Below are 15094 nucleotides of genomic sequence, written 5' to 3'. Positions count from 1 at the left end.
TGTCAACTAGGAAAAATGACTAAATCTAGTTTCAAAAGAAAAACATACACTTCTAAAGAAGTATTAGAACTAGTCCATATAGACTTATGTGGTCTAATAGAAGTGCAAAGCTACCTAGAAGACAGATACATTATGCTATTTGTAGATGACTATTCCAAGATTATGACTGTTATGTTTTTAAAAGAAAAAATCTAATGCATTTCAAATGTTTAAGTGGTATTTGGCTAGAGTTGAGAAGGAAACAGGAAAGAACCTGAAGTGCCTAAGGTCAAACAGAGGAGGTGACTTCACAACAAAATAATTTGAGATATTCGGTAGTGACAAAGGCATCAAAAGGAAAACATTAGTGATTGACTATTCTAGGACCTTGATGATAGAGAAAAAATTGCATTAAAGTACTAGAGAGAACTTGTAAGTACTATGTTCTACACACTAAATAGAGTTCAAGTCAAGAATGGTACCAATGCAACACCTTTTGAACTATGGTATGGTTACCTACCTAATGTTAAACATTTCAAAGTATTTGGTTGTAAATGCTATATTCTTAAAGATAGCAGAAATGGCAAGTTTGATGCAAAAAGTGATGAAGGCATATTCCTTGGATACTGCACTAGAAGCAAAGCATATAAGTGTTTGAACATTAACACTAACAAGATTGTGGAGAGTGCACATGTAAATTTTGATGAGCATGCAAAAGTTCAAATTGACAAAACTAAGCAATTAGAGGATTATAGATCCTTTGTATACTTCTATGAAGGAATGACTGTTGAAGACAATGTTGCAAATCAAGTTGGAAATCAACAACAAATTTTAGTATCTGTTGAGTCACAACTAGTGAATACTGAGCTACATTTAAGAGCAAAGCTAGAGAATGTACAAAATGCACATTCTACTTATGAAAATAGTATACATGAGAGGAATCATGAAATACCAGATGAAGAAGAACAAAATGACTTTGAAGTTGAAGGACCAAACATGGAAGGAAGGTTAGCCAAGTATGTGAGAAGACATCACCCTACAAAACAAATCATTGGTGACAAGGATGTCAGACCAATGACAAGGAATAGACTAAGGAGTGAATCATGTCTACTAAGCAAGGTTGAACCTAAACTAGTGAAAGATGCACTACAAGATGATGACTAATATAAAGCCATGGAAGAAGACATAGATTAGATTGAGAAGAATAAAACATGGACCCTAGTTCCTAGACTAGCTAATAAGAATGTAATTGGTACCAAATGGGTGTTTAAAAACAAACTTGATGAGAATGGTGAGATAACAAGAAACAAAGTTAGGCTAGTTTGTAAAGGCTATGCACAAGAAGAATAACTAGATTATGGAAAAACATGTGCCGCTATTGTAAGAATGAAAAGAGTAAGAACATTACTTGCATATGCTACATAAAAAGGTTTTAAAGTCTAGTAAATGGATGTGAAGTTTTCTTTTCTAAATGGTATACTAGAAGAGGAAGTCTATGTAGGAGTTGATAATATAACTCCAAAAATGCGTCAAGATCACTTGCAATTCAAATAGCTTGCTAAAGAGAAACCTAGGGAGCAAAGAGCTTGAAGCAAATAACACAAGAGAATATTTCACAATAGGAAATTATAATTTCTATGTGAATGGAATGAATTTACAATGAATGAAAGACCAAATAATAAGGCCTCATGGAAGCTTGTAGAAGAAGCTAGAATGAGGTAGGAGATAAGGTTGACAACTAAGCACACATCCACAAGAGGTGGAAAAGACAAGTATGCTAAAGGTAAAAAACTCACATGTTGTTAACAACTAACCTCAACTATATGAATTAACCTAAGTAAGCTTAAGTACATAGAATAAATAATTAACAATTAATTAATTATTTACTCTAACACCCCCCCTTAAGTGCAACTTATGGGAATGCCTTAAGCTCACAAAACTGAGGAAAAAATGCAAAATGGATCTCAACAATGAGGCCATTTTAGGTACCCAAGTATAATGAAACTAAATGCAACCTCTATAAAATGGGAAAAGAGAGAAAATCACATGGGAAAAACTCTCCCCCAAAAAGAGGTAAAACAACATGCTGAGAAAAACATGAAGTGAAGGAAGGAAGGCCTCAACCAGTCACCCCAAGGACAACTTCCATAACCCCAAGCATTGACCATAGCTACAGAAAGCATGGTGATGCAAAAGGCTTAGTGAAGATGTCTACAACCTGATCGGTAGTAGGAATGTACTCCAATGCAATAACACCATCCTAGATCAACTAACAAATGAAATGCATATGCAACTCAATGTGCTTCGTATGCTAATGTTCCACCAGGTTGTGAGAAATATGGATGACACTCTGATTATTACACCACAAAATAGTGGAATGATCAAGAGGGAAGCCAAACTCAGTCATCAACTAACAAAGCCATAAAGCCTCCTAACTAGTAAGAATTGTGGCCATGTACTCAGCCTCTATAGATGAAAGTGATCGAGCATGCTACTTCTTGCATGACCATGTGATGGGATCAGAGCCAAGGAAAAACAGAAAGCCATAAGTAGACCTTTGATCATCAACATCACTAGCCCAATCTAAGTCAGTGTAGCCAATAATGTGTGGAGTCCCCATAGTGTAATAAATGCCATACATAACTGTGCCCCAAATATAGTGCAAAATATGCCTAGCAGCTTGCTAATGACTCTCATGAGGGTCTTGATAAAATTGAGAGACTAGGCCAACCGCAAAAGAAAGATCAAGGCGAGTGTGTGTTAGGTACAATAGGCTAGCAACCAACTGCCGATACAAAGTAGCATCCATTGTAGATGAGGAGTAGGAGGTTGAAAAAATAACACCCGACTGAAATGGTACACGAGTAGCCTTGCAATCAAGCATGTGAAAGCAACAAAGCATGTGAAGAGAATCGTTCTTCTGATACACAAAAATACTAGTAGGAGACTAATGAATTTGAAGACCTAGAAAGTAGTGTAGAAAACCAAGATCAGTCATCTTGAACTAGTCCATTATTAGAGGGTTAACATCCTGGAGCATGTATGATGAACTACCTGTAAGGATAAGATCATCAACATACAAAACAAGAATTAGAATCTCATCGCCAAGATGATGAATGTACATTGTGGGATTAGAATGGCAGTAAGTGAAGCCTTTAGATAGCAGAAATGAGTCCATCTTCTCATACCAAGACCTAGGCGCTTTCTTGTGACCATAAAATGAATTTTGAACCTTGCAAACCAAGGTGAGATCTTGCACAAAACCTGGAGGCTGCTCCATATAAATATCCTTAGTGATATCACCATGTAGGGAGGCACTTTTCACATCGAATTTGATAAATTGACCATCCTTATGAAGCTGCAAGGGATAAGACAAGGTGAATAGAATTCATCTTGGCAACTAGGGAAAATGTCTTAGAGTAATCAACACCCTTAACCTGCAAAAAACCCTTCACAACAAGATGAGCCTTATGCTTATCAATAGAACCATCAGTAGCATACTTAGTGTGGTAAATCCACTTACAATGGACTAGGTTTCTCCCTTTGGGAAGAGGACAAAGATCCCATGTGTGGTTCTTCATCAAAGAAGAATATTCCTCCTCCATTGCACCATCCCATTCTAACTATCCTATCACCTCCACAAATGTTTGAGGGTTAGTACTAATAGCATGAATAAGGAGACTAGAACTTGTAGTGTGAGAACGAGTGTGACGTGATGTGGATGGGTCACCAACTAGAGATCCTACAGCCTCAATAGTAGCTCAAGCCCATTTAGGCATCTGGGAAGCATCTTGTAGTGGAAGTATATCAGGATCACCATGATCATCATCCTCATTATACATGAAACAAAGTGGTGATGAAGAGGGAGTAGTGGGAGCTAAAGGAGTTGCTAGAGGTGAGGAATGTACTATAGGAGGGCTTTCATCAAACTAGACATCCCATTGAAATAGGACCTCTCTGGCATATGGATAAAATAACCTATAAGCCTTTACATCCTCACAGTAGCCAACAAAAATCAATGGTCAACTCTTTGGTTCCATTGCTTTCCTCTAAGAATCAAGTACAAATGCATATGTTGTACTCCCAAAAACTCTAAATGACAATACATCAGGCTTGACATGGGACCAAACCTCCTCAAGAGTCATATGTCAAAGTGCCTTGTGGGGCATTTGATTTTGAATGTAGTTGGCACAATTGACTACCTCTGCCCAAAAACATCAATCCATGAACCTAGACTAAATCATACAATTTTCCATCTCTTGAAGGGTTATGTTCTTTCTTTTGGCCACACCATTCTACTAAGGAGTGTAGGGCACTAAAAGCTGATGTTTAAGACCATGCTCAGAGCAACAATCTCTGAAAGCTTGGTTCACATACTCCCCCCATTATCCATGCATATCCACCAAATAGAAAGCCTAGATTGCTTCTCTACAAATGCCCTCAAAACTTGAAATGAGTCAAAGACGTTAGACTTGTACTTAAGAAAGTACACCCACATGCATCTATAGAAGTCATCAATGAATGTAAGCACATATCTAGCACCCAAAAAAGGAGTAGCAAATGACATGAGGTCACTATGAATCAACTCCAAAGGTGTTAAAGCATGAGTGGCTTGTCCTTGTAGAAAAGAATCCCTATGTTTCTTGCCAAGTGCACATCCCTGACAAACACCATCTAGATAGGAAATCTGGGGAAGCCCAAGAACAAGTGCCTATGTTCTCATTTGCTGAAGATATCTGTAATTGACATGCCAAAAATGTTCATGCCAAAGTCTACTTACTAAATCTACATGTGCAACTAAGGATGAGCCTATGTCATCAGAAGACTCAAATCCATCAAATCTATAGAGGCGAGATGCAAAGTCAACACTCCCAGTGGCCATAGTCATCTTTGGATCATGCAAGTCTCAAATAACCACATTATGTGGTGAGAAATCAACTGTCTTCCCAGAGCCAGAGTGGCAAATCTGATAGATAGACAGAAGGTTCATTGAAATATCAAGAACACAAAGTACATCTTGTAGAGAGCCGCTGGCCAAAGAAACAATACTAGAACCTAAAACTAAAAGTTGTGAAGAGTTCCCAACTATAATCTATGTGGTGACATAAGGAGCAAGTGAAGTAAGCAACTTAGGAGTGTTTGTGATGTGGTGAGAAGCCCCAAAATCAAGAATCCATAAAGGTGCTAAAGTCGTAGCTTGTGCAGAAAGAGCATGACCTTTCCCTATAGGTGGAGATGAAGACTAAGGAGCTGAAAAGCGATGCTCCTTCATGCCTTCCTCTAAAGCCTCTAATCATTTCTAACACCTAGAAACTAAATGTCCATCTTTCCCACAAAAACTATAGATCTCACTCGATTTCTTCTTGGTCTTGGAGGTAGACTCACTCAACTTTGAAGAATCTTTACCCTTGGGAGGGTTTGCTGGAGGATTAGCTAGAGGCTTACAATCAGATTTTGATGTTTCTTTCTTTGATTTTCCTTTCTTCTTTGATTTACCCTTAGAATTTTGTGCAACCAATGCTTGGCTGAAAGAGCTAGAGGCATCCACCTATTGGATCTTTGCCTGTTCGCTAGTCAACCTATCACAAAATGTCTTGAATGTAAGCATCCTATGTCTATCTCCAAGGGAATCCATGGTGGAGTAGAAAGTAGAAGAAAAAACCCAATACTACCCCTTTAGCTTTAAGAATATCAAAAATATGTTTCATCATCTATTTTGTTCTTCCCACATCCCCGTAAAACTGCACGTAGGGATTTGAAGTTCATCAAAAAGTCCTCAATGGTGGGAAAGTTTCTTGGTGACAAAGAATTCAATTTTGCATCCAACTAAAGTGATCAAACTCATTCACGTATCCAAAAAAAGTCTAAAATTTCTACCAATAAGCCCGTGGAGTAGTCAAACCATCCAGATGAAATAGCAGACTATCTAAAATGTTGAGTGCAATCAATCCCATGGCTTCATCCATTTTGTTCCTGTGCTATAGAACCTTAAAAGGGTGCATAAGAACAAGCTGATTTGCATCCAGACAAGACCATAGACCTCTTGACATGAGAAGCCTAGTCATTTTTGCCTTCTAGGTGTGATAGTTGTGCGAAGTGAGATAGATCATAGATAGATCTGCCATTGAGAGAAAGAAGAAGACAAAAGTAGAAGGGTCTTAATTGAAGTAAATTACAGAAAAGAAAGACACCCCCCCACAAACATACAAGAATATCTCTCAAATACCACAAAAACAACTATGAAAAACAAAAAATTGGAAAAAAACCTAGATTTGTTGATGCAAAATAGGAGGAAACACAAGCCTCTACTTTGATGTTATAAATGGGAGCTGAGATGAAATTAAAATCTTATGAAACCAACACCAGTGTCTCCATCTATGATTCAGCTTTTTGATGCTTCTTTTGAATCAGAAAAAGATCTTCGTATGCTCAAGTTATGGCCAAAAAACTGACTGCTGCTCCAAAAATGTCCCTTGTTGGAAAATTATAGACACTATGTTAAATTTGACACTTTTATGACCATCAAAAGGCCATCGCCACAAAAAATCCATCTATCAGAAAGATGACATCAATAGCCAAAAAGATGAAATCAGCAACCTGAAAGATGATGTCAGTAGGATCACAGGATGCAATGACATCAGCAACTGGGAAGATGACATCATCATTAGGAAATGACATCACTATGATTGAAGATGACATCACAAAGTTTGAAAGTGATGTCAGCAAGGTGGAGTAGCTATAGGGCAGCAGAACAAAGAGAACCACCAGTGGCAGTGGTGCCCAGGAGGAGAACCCAGCAGCGCCGCTAGTGGTTGGTGGCTCTCTAGTGGAGCTGCAGCAGAGCGCGCCTACAGTGGAGCTTCGCAGGGGAGCCAAAAGTTGAGTGGTAGACTAGAGATAGGTGGAAGGCCATTGGGTGGATGCTAGGTGGAACTTAAGTGCTACTATAGTAGAGTGTGTTCTTTTTTGCTTTTTTTTTCCTTTCCCATCCATACAGTCCTTACAATAGCATTCAAGGGACTCAAATTTTTTTTCCAAAATGCCTTATGTCCAAAAATGAAAAGTTTTATATTAATTTTGGCTATAAATGGCCTTTTGGATCCAATGGTAGCATCCGTTTTGGCTGAAAGTGCTCCAAAAATTTGTTATTCACCCGATTTGAAGAAAAATGCACAAACAAACTAGGGTTTGTGACTCCAAATTATGACATCAAAAATCCTTCGAACAAGAAGCAACAAAGAGGCTTTGATACCATGTAGGAGTTGAGAATCTGACTCCAAAAATGTGCCAAGATCACTTGCAATGCAAATAGTTTGCTAAAGAGAAATCTAGGGAGCAAAGAGCTTGAAGCAAATACTGCACAAGAGAATATTTCACAATAGAAAATTAGAATTGCTATGTGAATGGAATGAATTTACAATGAATGAGAGACCAAATAAAAAGTCCTCATGGAAGCTTGTAGAACAAGCTAGAATGAGGTAGGAGATAAGGTTGACAACTAAGCACACATCCACAAGAGGTCGAAAAGATAAGTATCCTAAAGGGAACAAACTCCTGTGTTGTCAACAACTAACCTCAACTACATGCATTAACCTAAGTAAGCTTAAGTACATAGAATAAATAATTAACAATTAATTAATTATTTACTCTAATAGTCTACATAGAAAAACCAAAGGGATTTATTGATGAGAAGAACAAGGACATCATCTGCAAACTACACAAAGCACTTTACGGATTCAAGCAAGCACCTAGAGCATGGTGTGAGAGACTACACAAATACCTTCTAAAAATAGGATTTGAGAGAATAGATGATAACATAAACTTGTACATTAAAGCTGAAAAAGGTATGGACATTTTGATATCAAAAATTCTTGTTGATGATATAATATTTGGGGGAAAAGTTATTCTTTACAAAGATTTTGCTAATCAAATAAAGCATGAATTTGAGATGTCAATGTTTTGAGAAATCAAATTCTTTGTTGGATTACAAGTACATCAATTGAAGCATGGGATATTTGTGACCCAATCCAAATACATCAAGGAGATACTCAAAAAATTTGGATTAGAAGAGTCAAAACCAGTCAACACACCAATGGCTACATGATACAAGCTATCTAAGAATGATGAGTCTGCTGAAGTGAATCAAACTTTGTATAGATCAATGATTGGAAAGCTACAATATGTTGTACATAGTAGACCAGACATTTCATTTCCTATTGGAATAGTGGCAAGATTTCTATAAATCTAAGAGAAAATCACTTAATGATAGTGAAGAGAATACTGAGGTACCTAAAAGGAATTGATTACTTTGACTTGTACTACAAGAGAAGTAAAAGGTTTGAACTGAGAGCCTACACTGATACATATTGGGGAGGTAACAATGATAATAGAAAAAGAACCAGTGGAAGAGCACTTTTCTTGGAAAAAAGGTTGATTACATGGACCAAGAAAAAGTAAAGATGTACCTCACAGTCTACTACTGAAGCTGAATATATTGCACCTAATATAAATTGCACCAATATTGTATAGGTCAAACATTTTCTACAAGGTATGAAGAAAGAGGTAACTAAACCTATGATACTTTATTGCAATAATACAAGTGCTATAAACATATCAAAGAACCATGTAATGCATGCTAAAACCAAGCATATTGCAATGAAGCATCACTATGTAAGATAGTTGGTGGAAGACAAACAAGTGAAGATGGAATATGTTAGCTCAAAGGAATAGATTGCAAAAATCTTTACAAAAGCACTACCTAAAGAAGCTTTTGAGTATCTTAGAGGCAAGTTAGGGGTGATATCCCTAGCTAAGGCTACTTGAGGCAAAAGTAAGATTTCTCTGCATCAAATGAGCTAACTGTTGAAAATTTTATACATTGATACAAAGGATATTTACTTTAGGATTCATGCCTAAAGTAGTAGAAGTGCTGAAATTCAAATTAATCGCAAGCAAGGTGATAGAAGGAGAAATTGAATGAACCTACAAAAGCCACACTTGCATATTAAGATGCTAATATATCTTTGGCATTCTTGTAAAAGAGGGAGAAATTGTGAGAAACTGATCACATGCTGATGATCTAGTAATCAAAGGTATGATGGAGATATTGTTGTAATGAAGATAGAAGGAAGAAATTGATCAGAATAGGAGAAGATGAGCAATACATAGGGAGAGAAACAAAGAACAAGGATACGACAGCTAAAATGAAAGAATCAAATTAGTACAGAGAGATGTGAAGTCACAATTTACTTTTTGGCATTTGACTTACTATTCTAACCTAGTTAGCATTTGATTAAATAGTTTAGTCTGATGGTTGGTCAATTTGGTTTGCCATCAATGCTAAAGAGGGAAATTATTGAAAATCTAATTGAAAAGCTCATTGTTGAAGATCAAAGAGGAAGATTGTTTTTTTCAATCATTGTTTTGTCATTGATGTCAAAATTTCTATTTGTAGGAATGGCATTTTCTTATAAGATCCAAGTACTATCACTTAGTTGATTGATGAAGAGGATTTGATAAACAAGATGTAACAAGAGAACCTAAGGGAAAGGTTGAGTTATGATATTGTAATGAAGTGCAAGGATTAGTTAAGAAAATGGTTAAATGATGTATTGATAACATACTCAAAGATATAGAGGTTGGTCACACTTAGAAACATTGGAGGAACAAGTTGTATCAAGGTTGACTGCAAAGCTTGAACTAAGATCATTAGTGGGTTCCTATAAAGTTAGTTGAAGCCAAGAAAATTCTTAGTTAGAGCTGAGTAATAGGAAATTCTAGTGTGTATTGAGTAATCTTTAGGTGTTGAGTGAAGATCAGGTGTTGAGCATCAGAAAAACATAGTTGGTGCTGAGTGATCTTCAGCTGCTGAGCATTAGGAAAAATACAGTTGATGCCGAGTAACGCAATATGTGCTAAGCAATAGTATTTAAATAGTGTCGAGCTATTGCATTATTTCAAATGACAAAGATTCACCAAATCTAAGATGACAAAGTGATTATCTTGAATTTTGTGAATGAAGTGTACGAAGATAAGGATGATGAGCTGGTGGCATAGAATTCTAGGTAAACATTTTTTAGCAAATTCAAGAGGATTATTCAAGAAGTTTCTAGAGGAAACAAAATATGGGTTAGATGCAATGAATTCTACCTAATCCATATGAATTTAAATTAAAGAATAGAAGAATCGAGTGGGAAAAGAATTCCATGACTTCTATTTAAGGAGCAATAGATTAAGAAGCAAATGTTGCTAATACTGTTGCTGCTAAAGTGCCAAAACTATGAAGTGGTTGAAGGGTGTCAAGGAGAAGAGATCTAAGAGAAGGAAGAGCATCGAGACTCTTCTTCTACAAGTGGTCATGAATAGATGATTGTACTAGTACATTGAGCATGGAGACTTAAGGAGATTAAGCTTGAAAGGAGAGCAAGCAGTCACAGTTGTAGAGATTGAAGGCCAGGCAATAGTATGAGCTAAGAAGTGGTCTAAGATCTATAAGTTAAGTTGTATGTTGTAGTCAGGTCAAATATTTTCTAATACTCTCTAGTAATTTAATTAGATATTAAAATCTTATGGACTTAGGTTGGTTTAATAGCCATGTGTAAATCCTTTAAGAAGGTGGGATTCCAAATGAATGTTCTAAAGTCCTCTAACTAGGCCAACTTCTAACAAGGTGGTTAAATCCTCTAACAAGGTCACATTTAATTTTTTGTTTTAAGCCTTTAACAAGGCAGGCCTTTCATAGGGCATCACTTCAGAAGAGTGAGAACTGAGTAGCATGTTACTGGTGGTTTTTCTCAAATTAGGTTTCCACGTAAATAATTATGTTATGTGTTGATTTCTTATGTGGTATGCTTGCATGTTGATTTACAGTAACTTGCTAATTGGAAAATTTAAAGCTTGGATGAATGAATGATTTAATGGGCTCACCATATTTAGTGAAAATTTTGAAAAGTACATTTGGACCTTGAATAACTGATTCACCCCCCCTCTCAGTTATTCTAAAGCATATCTAACATTAAGAAGATTGTAAGAAAGAACTTGAAGATTAAAAAAAGTTTTTATATGTCTATAAAGGAGAACCAACTACCTTACTTGAACTTGAGAAAAATACTATAAAGAAAAATTAGATAGTTACTACTAAGTCTCACTAGAAAATATCTTCCAAGCATCAACATTTTGTTGAATTTCAAGTTATAGAAGCTAAATTAGAGAGAGAGAGGATAGTAAATGTCTAATTCAGGAAACCAAGTTATTGTAGGAGATGCTTGATGAAGAAGAGAAAGTTGAACCTAGGGAACAAAAAAAAGAAGTGAGAATATCTAAACCTGTCTTAGAAAAATATGTGAGAATGAATCATACACCTGATCAAATTGTTGAAGAAAATTTTTTGGAGTCATGACAAGAAGTCAGTTGCAAAAATGATACATGAGATTACTATATAAATTTGAACCTAAACTATCGAAGAAGCACTGGAGAATAAATATTAAATTAAAGCAATGAATGAGGAAATTGATCAAATAGAGAAGATCAAGACATAAACTTTAATACCCAAACCAAAGGATCAGAATGTGATTGGAACCGAGTGGGTATTTAGAAACAAGTTGAATGAGAAAAGTTACGTGACATGGAACAAAGAATGGGGTAAGTGCAAGAAGTTGGGTCTCACTTTTGGGTAAAAAGTGGAAGTATTTTTCCTATTTTTGAAATTTCTTGTCAACTGATGTTAGAATTAGAGGCATTTAGAGATTGAATATAAGAAAACATTAGAAATAATGATTTTAGTGCTTGGAATCTACTTTTTGAATATTTATCAGTCTTTGTACCCATATGATAATTTTATTTTTTTGTATGGATATTTAAATACCACATTTTTAAAATGTTTGTTTTAGGACCATACTGCACTCGTGTACTAACACCATAATTTGACACAAATAAATGAATTTTTATATATCCTTTGAAATGAAGTTACCTAACACACCAAAGATCGATGAAATTATTTTTTCTTAATTCTTGATTGAATAATTTTTTTATTATTAATTTGTAATCATATATAAAGGTAAATTTTAAAACCTCTCATGTAGGGACACCATAATTTGATCAAAATTTCACATATTTCAAAACTTCTTTCCTTTTAACTTCAAAAAAATTGTATGTAGATTGATGATATATAAATTAATTTACAAAAATTCATAAAATAAAAATATTATTAAAGCTTTAGTGACCTCACTATTTTACATTTAGGTACCACCTTTGATTAAAAAATAAAGAAAAAATAGCAAATAAAATATAACACTATAGAATTTATATTTTGAAATCAAGACAATGAGTACTCTAATGGATTTTTGTTTCATAAAAAAATTGATCACGAAGGCTCTCTAAAAATTATAGCAAGGCCTAAATTTGTCAGTTCAATGCCTTAGCATTGAGAGGTTAAGACATAGGCTTGGTCTCACTAAGCCCATCCTAAGCTGAACTCTAAGGTGAGAGAAAAAAATCCTATCCCATGTTGTAAGAAATAGACAACCATTTTGAAAAAGTATTTTCAAAGTTTAAAACACATTTTAAATCCAAAATATATTAAAATTTTGGATTTTTTTTTTACAACAGGTGCTTGGTTTTTTAAAAAATTAATTTTTTAATTTTTTAAATAACAAGCACCCATTTTTTAAAAAATGGGTGCCCATTTTTTAAAAAATGGGTGCCCATTTTTGAAATTTGGATTGGGCATTTGAGCCTAATATGGGTGCCCATTTCTAGAAGAGCATGATCTAAATCTATAAACTTTCATAGAATTCAGACTTATCTTTGTCTAGTCACCCAAAGATTAGTCTGCAAGGGATATGCTCAAGAGAAAGTAATTGAATTGGAGAGACATTTTCCTTAATTGCAAGGTTGAAAAGAATAAGAACAATACTTGAATATGCTGCTTACAAAGGATTCAAGGTTTATCAAATGGATTTCAAATCTACATTTTTGAATGGAATCTTGGAAGAAGAAGTCTTCATTGAACAACCTGAAGGATTTTTTAAGCATAGAAAGAAGAGCATGGTATGTAAACTACACAAAGAATTATATGGTATGAATAAGATCCTAGGGTATGGTATGAAAGGTTACATGAATATTTGGTAAGAATTGACTTTACAAGAACTAATGATAATATTAATCTATACTTTAAAAGTGAATCTGGGGATATGATATTGTTAGCTAAAATATTTGTCGATGATATCATATTTGGAGGTCAATAATTGATGAAGAAAAAATTTAGGATGTCAATGTTTGGAGAGATACAATTCTTTGTTGGTTTGCAAGTCTATTACATGAAGAAAGGAAAATACATTACAGAATAAAAGTATATCAAGGAGTTACTAAAAACCTTTGGAATGGAAGATTCAAGATCAGTTGGAACACATATGCTCATTGGACATAAACTTTCAAAGAATGATGATTCTACTGAAGTAAATCAAACATTGTATAGCTCAACTATTAAAACATTACAATATGGTGTTCATAGAAGGCCTCAAATTGTATTAGTTGTTGAGATTGTTGCAATATTTTCTACAAATATTGAGGAGAATCATATCATGGCTATGAAAAAAATATTGAGATATGTGAAAGGAACAATAGACTATGGATTATGGTATAAGAAGAGTGACAAGATTGAACTAAAAGTTTAAACAAATGCTTATTGGGTTGGAAATATTTGATGATTGAAAGAGTACAAGTGGAGATGCTTTCTATCTTGGAAAGAGATTGATTTCATGGACAAGTAAGAAAAAAAATTGTATTTCTCCATCCACAATAGAGGTTGAACATATTTCTATAGTAGTTAATTGTTTAAATATTGTATGGATGAAGTAATTGTTTTAAGCTAGGAAGGAATAGATTACTGAACCTATAGTGATAGATTGTGATAACACAAGTACTCTAAAAATATATACAAATCATGTGATGCATACAAGGACAAAACACATTGCAATCAAGTACCATTCTTGAGAGAACTAGTGTGAGAGAAAGAAGTGACACTATAATATGTGAACATAAATGAACATATAGCTAATATATTCACAACAAAATTATCTAAGTATGCATATGTCTATCTAAGAGGTAAGCTAGGGGTCAATCCCATATTTGGAGAAAATAGAGAAGAGATCCAACATTGCATAAATTGTGATGATTAGAATATTTTATAGATTAATGCTAGAGGTCACACTTTAGAAACTATGTAAAGGTATGAAAATATGTGAAAAGTAGGACAAATTCATGAGGTTATTGAGATGAATGTTAGAACATGGTGATGCAATCATGAACAAAGATGAAAAATAGATATGTTGTGCTAAGTAGAAGGAGATGAATACAAGAGTGTATCCATGATGTGTCTTTGGAATTATTATGAAAGAGGGAGATCATAATTCTAAGTTACCATTCAATCTATAAGATATATCTAAAAGAGGGATCCAATACAGTTGGTTTAAATTTGGCAAGTTATTATTAGAGATTGGATGGATGAGAATCAAAATGAAACTAAGGATATATGAATATCTATTATAAATCAAAGAGGGAGATGATAGTTGTCATTTTATGGTAACTAAGGGTGTTTCCATCAATCCAAAATAGGGAGATTTTTGAAAAAATTTAGAAATAAGAAATACTGAGAGGGGTGGGGGTGAATCACTATTTCACAAATTTTTTCCTAAAACTAGATATCTTTAACCAACTTATGAATTTCATATGAAAGTAAACTAATTAAGTTGAATAGTAAATATAACCATAATGGAACTCATAAGAACTTATTTTGTTAACTAGGGAAACCTTGGCTAACAGAAAAGCCTAGTGGAGATGGTGCCCACAAAACTATCCACTAATCAAATGTATCCTGTGAAAGATATTGACCCTATTAGGAGACTACTACATTTATATAGTGTGTCAATCCTTGTTAGAGGACTAATCCTTGTTATAAGCCTTGGCCCTATTATGAGTTATTATTACAAATATGCAATGTACGCAAGATGAGCCCACTACCCAAACATGCAATATACAATGGTGTTCTTCAATACAAAAAGATTGATAAAAAAACCTTTGTGATGTTGCTGATATCTTCAAAATCTAACATTTTCCT

This window comes from Cupressus sempervirens, chromosome 8 (assembly GCF_028749045.1).
Source record: "Cupressus sempervirens isolate cs-2001-9-10 chromosome 8, ASM2874904v1, whole genome shotgun sequence".
Classification (NCBI taxonomy): domain Eukaryota; kingdom Viridiplantae; phylum Streptophyta; class Pinopsida; order Cupressales; family Cupressaceae; genus Cupressus; species Cupressus sempervirens.
Note: the sequence above shows the minus strand (reverse complement) of the source record.